The following is a 5,117-nucleotide window of genomic DNA, read 5'->3' as shown; positions in this document are numbered from 1 at the left end:
TGTTTTGTTCTCTTAGGATGTCATCTTTTTGAGGCCTGCTCTTTTCTGAAGAGGAAATGGAGGAGGGATGGATCTGACAGAGTTCAAGGGTCTGGGGGAAGTAGAGGGAAGGGGAACTGTGGTTGGAATGTATTTTATGAGAGAAAAATCTGTTTTCAATAAGAAAATCATATTTTTCCTGAACTCAGTGTCCCAAAATGTTTTAATTTTCATTGGTATGAAATTTCATAAAGCAGAATGATTCTTCTTCATTTTCCAGATACTAACAACCTGTGTTCAATGTCAAATCACTGAAATTCCCAAGTGGTTGTTAGTGTATAATCTACACCTTTTAGACACACAATTAATTTCATATACAATTTATTTCATAATATATCTCAATCCATTTTTAAAGTAAATGAAATGTTCCCCAGGGCATAGTTTAGTAGCATAGGTAGTTAGATTATGGGCTCATTGAATTACCAGTGTTCAACAAAACAATCATTTCATATGCATATCATCAAGGATCTACTTAACATTCTATTATGCTTAACATGTAAGAGGATAGCTTGTAAGCTACTTGGACTTTATGTCATATCACTTAGAAGCTTCAATTACGTAGTAATTTGATGAGCATAATTAGATGTCAGATGATCGGACATGATGCCTAACCACTGAGATATTTTTCAGAAAGGAGACAAGGGTTGATCAAGTAAACCCCAGAAGGCAAACAGGAATGAGTGGAACTTGACATGGAGAAAATAGGAGTGAAGTAAACATGGGGTATTTTTAGTAACTAAAGCAGCAAATGAAAACAAAAAGCCGTTGCTGGGGAGATGAAGCAGTTGGTAACATGACTGCCACAGGAGTGTGAGGTCCCGAATTTAGATCTCCAGGAATGATCTAAACAGTTATACCTGACTCACGTCTGTGATCCTAGCACTGGGGGACAGGGAATTGAGGATGGACACAGGAGTTCAAGGGACTTGGTGGCTAACCAGTCGAGACAGATAGGGAAGCTCCAGGTCAGTGAGATAACCCTCTTCCAAAAAGTAATGTGGAGCATCCTCAAGGAGGAGAGAAGGCATTGAGCTCTGCTTTCTGCAATGCGCACATCCACGTGTACACATATAATGCAAATATGTTAAACACACACAATCAATACATTGTTGATTTTGTTGAACAATGTGGTAACTACTTATGTGTAAGTGTAGTGGATTCCTAGCCAGGTAAGTGATGGCTTTTCCATTGACTCTGTTAGGCAGAGAGCATGGTACAAATCTTGGATCAAAGGTGTAGTTATTTTAAGTCTATTATATATCAAAGACCTCATCAAGACATTTTTTATATAGTGCGTAATTGAAAATATAAATGAACTTCCATTTTTGATAGAAACATGTATATTTTAAAAGTTCAAATGTAATTTTGAGAGGATTAGATTTGTTTGATCTTTAAAAGTATATGTTTTTGTTTTTGTTTTCCATTGCCAAATTGTTGGCGCTCTCTCAGTCCAGGGAGTAGCAAGACCCGGTACAAAGTTCTGGGGCATGAGAGCAATTCAACCCAGAAAATACCATCCCACAAAGAAGTATAGAGAGCCCATCTCGGCTGTGTCTGTAGTTGTGCCCTGAGGAGTGTCTAACTGGTATCTTAAGCCCGCTTAGGTTTGCTCTCAGAGCTCTTACACTGTCCCTACAATAATGCTCTTCCCCTGCTGCTCCATTCTCTGTCATAGGCCCCAGACACCACAGAATCATTTAGAAGGGAAAGTCTTTGTTTCATAAAACAAACATTAATTTGCAAATAGTAGCATTTGTTTCTTGTGTCAGGTTCCATAAGGAATATCCTAATGGACACCTAATGGACTGCCATTACCACATCAGCAAAGAATAAGTTGTTTTAGGAGGAATAATGATTATATAACAATTAAGTAACTCCTGTGGACTCATTGGTACTTTCTTAAAATTATGCCAAGTGCTTGATTATTAAAATCATTGAAGGCAGCACAACAATTAAATCATGTGAATATCTAGTGAGGAGCCAGCTTTCCAAAGAACACAATATGGCTTTTTTTTTTTTTGTAGAAACCCATGCTTACAATTCACAGAGCAGTCTCTTCTCATGAGGTGAGCATGAACTAGACAGCTTGCTGTACACCTAACACCCATAAATGTGTCTAGAGTACAATTCAAGGTCACACGTTTTTCTGAAGTGGTGAAGCATTCGAAGATGGCAAAAAAAGGATCCCAGTATTTACTCAGCCTGCGTGGTGAGAGACACAAGCACAGATTCCTAGAAGATCCCACAGAACTGATGGAGCCTAGGAAATGCTCCAAGAGGTGTCCTAGAGAGAGCAGGAGTTGAATGGAGTCTTTGAAGATAGGCAGTGTAAGGGCAGAGATGTTGTATACCATTATTGTGAAGCATAAAAAACAAGATGGGACTTTACTTGTTATGGGGAGAGGGAGGCAGCATGTCTGACCAATCACACAGAAGATACATAAGTAGTAAGAGGCTCTGCTGGATTTCAAGATGCAAGGGGTACCAGCAAGGATGCTGTGATGAACCCTGGTATACTGCAAGTCTCTGTCCATCACACTGCTGGTTACTGAGAAATGATAGTTTGTAATACAATGCAACTTTTACTTTTAAAAATGATTCCGTTTCATTTTATGCATATAAGCGTTTGCCTGCATGTATGTGTACCATATGTGTACAGTGCCCATGGAGGCCAAATGTAGGCATCAGTTTCCCTGGAATCGGAGTTGTAGGTGGTTGTGAGCCGCCACGAGGGTGCTCAGCCAGTGCTGTTAACCCCTGAGCACTTCTCCAGCCTCCGACGTCTACTGTGGCTATCTTTAGATGTTAATTGCTCTATTTTCTTTCAGAAGTGGTCACTCACTTAATTATATGGTATCTCATTGTAGGAATATTGTCTTTCCCAGCAACCCAGACCATTTATTGATTCTCTGACCTAACTTATGTTACCAAGAATTCACCCACTTGGTTGTGCTTTCGTGTCCTGAAACTTGTGACCCTTGCTGGGTTTTCAAGTAGCTATACGAAAATTGTAGAATTTATAGAAGAATGAACCCGAGGAAAAAATTTCCAGGGCTGGCTGGAAGGAGGGCTCAGTGGTTAGGATCACTTGTGGCTTTTCTCGAGGACTCAAGTTCAGTTGCCTCTCATCAGGTGTTACACAACCATCCCTAACTCCAGCTCCCAGAGATCCAACACCCTCATCTGGCTTCCATGGGCATCTGTGTACCATGTGTCATATATACACATGCATATTACATGCACACACACCCCCACACACACCCCACCCCACTCCCACTTCCCCACACACACAGTTTTTTAAATAAAAGTCTTAAAAATGTATTGAGTGTCAGCCGGGCAGTGGTGGCGCACGCCTTTAATCCCAGCACTTGGGAGGCAGAGGCAAGTGGATTTCTGAGTTCAAGGCCAGCCTGGGCTACAGAGTGAGTTCCAGGACAACCAGGGAGATCCTGTCTTGAAAAACCAAAAGAAAAAAAAAAAAGAAATGTATTGAGTGAGTCCAGTGCTTTCATGTAACTTGTTAGATAGACTTCATTTTAAAGGAATTGTGCTGAGAGCCATGGCTAACCATGTCTCTCTGCTACCTTGGCATTTGGCAATGAGATATTTCAGGCCTGCGCTTGGCTTACCTGACCATTTATAAAGTACTTTACAACCAGAATGTGGCAGAATTCTTTGCCGTGCTGTGCATTCTCTAACTGATATATCTCAAGTCACTAGGAGACAACTGACAATTGAGATAGGTGAGGCGACCTCCTGTTAGGAGTTTATAAAGTGAAAAGAAACAACCTCCCTCCTTTAGTCCACTGGACCAGTTACATCCGCCATGTTTTGGAGATGCTACACATGGATAAAGGAAGGGGGAAAAAACGAACAAACTTCCTTCCAAGGCAGTGCTTTTTGCTACAGAAAATTTTTCTCTTCTTTTCATTTATTTCCATTTTCATGTATGACTTTGTGTGTGTGTGCCAAATGTCTACAGGTGCCCTCAAATTTGAGAATAGGGTTCGGCCTCCCCTGGATCTGAAGTTAGAGACCATTAAGAGCATCCAGTATGAGTGCTTGGAACTGAACGTGGTGGGTACTCTGGGAATTTTTTTTTCTTTTCTTTTTCTTTTTTCTTTTCTTTTTTTTTTTTTTTTTTTTTTTTTTTTTTTTTTTTTTTTGATATTTTTCTCTATTTACATTTCAAATGTTTTCCCCTTTCCTGGTTTTCACCTCTGAAAAGCCCCTATTCCCCCCTTCCTTCTACTCACCAACGCACCCTCTCCCCCTTTCTGGCCCTGGTATTCTCCTACACTGGGGCATAGAGCCTTAACAGGACCAAGGGCCTCTCCTCCCATAAGGCCGTCCTCTGCTACATATGCAGCTGGAGCCATGAGTCCCATCATGTGTACTCTTTGGTTGGTGGTTTAGTCCCTGCGAGCTCAGTTCTTAACCGCTAAGGCATCTCTCAAACTCTAATAATGGATGCTTTTTCCTAGTGCTCAGAGTTTTCTGGGCTCAGCACTGTCTTTTTCATACACACTTCTTTTTATTTTGATAACAATGGTGATGATGAAGATCCAGCATTACTGCTGTGCGTGTGTGTGTGTGTGTGTGTGTGTGTGTGTGTGGTGTGTATAGGTGCACACGTACCTCTGTATATGAATAATTGGAGGCTAGAGGGTAATGTTGAGTATTGATCTTCAAGCATGATCCATATTGTTTGTGAGACAGAATACTTTACTGGTCGGGGATCTCTATGATGGCTAGAGTGGCTGCCTAGGGAGTGTCTGGAATGTACCCCTCTCTGTTCCAAACTGCTGGTATCACAAGTGTGTAATGCCATATTCATCTTTTTGACAGGCATGCTGAGGTTAGAACTTAAGACCTCGTGCTAACAAGGTGAACACTTTACTGACTGAGCCACCTCCCTTGCTTCACACTGACATTGAAGACTGACCTTTTATCCTTGGATTTATTTCTGTTGGTCTCAGGCTACTCGGCACTAGGAACTCTCTATTTTGTTCCCTTCCCTGTGTTATGAACAGAAAAACCCGTGTTTGAAATCACAACATTTCTTTTTTTTTTTTTTT

The 5,117-nt window shown here is 40.9% G+C and overlaps 1 long non-coding RNA gene across 1 annotated transcript in view; it reads left to right on the top strand.

Annotated features, from left to right (window-relative positions):
* The first annotated feature begins 923 nt into the window (after positions 1–923).
* LOC116072910 overlaps positions 924–5,117 on the top strand; it is a 61,595-nt gene continuing 57,401 nt past the window's right edge. The window contains exon 1 of the long non-coding RNA XR_004111591.1: positions 924–1,004. This is a non-coding gene — a long non-coding RNA (uncharacterized LOC116072910). The remainder of the gene's footprint in view (positions 1,005–5,117) is intronic.

Source organism: Mastomys coucha, unplaced genomic scaffold, assembly GCF_008632895.1.
Source record: "Mastomys coucha isolate ucsf_1 unplaced genomic scaffold, UCSF_Mcou_1 pScaffold23, whole genome shotgun sequence".
NCBI lineage: Eukaryota > Metazoa > Chordata > Mammalia > Rodentia > Muridae > Mastomys > Mastomys coucha.
The sequence above is the reverse complement of the archived record's forward strand: the minus strand, read 5'-3'. Positions and strand labels throughout refer to the sequence as shown.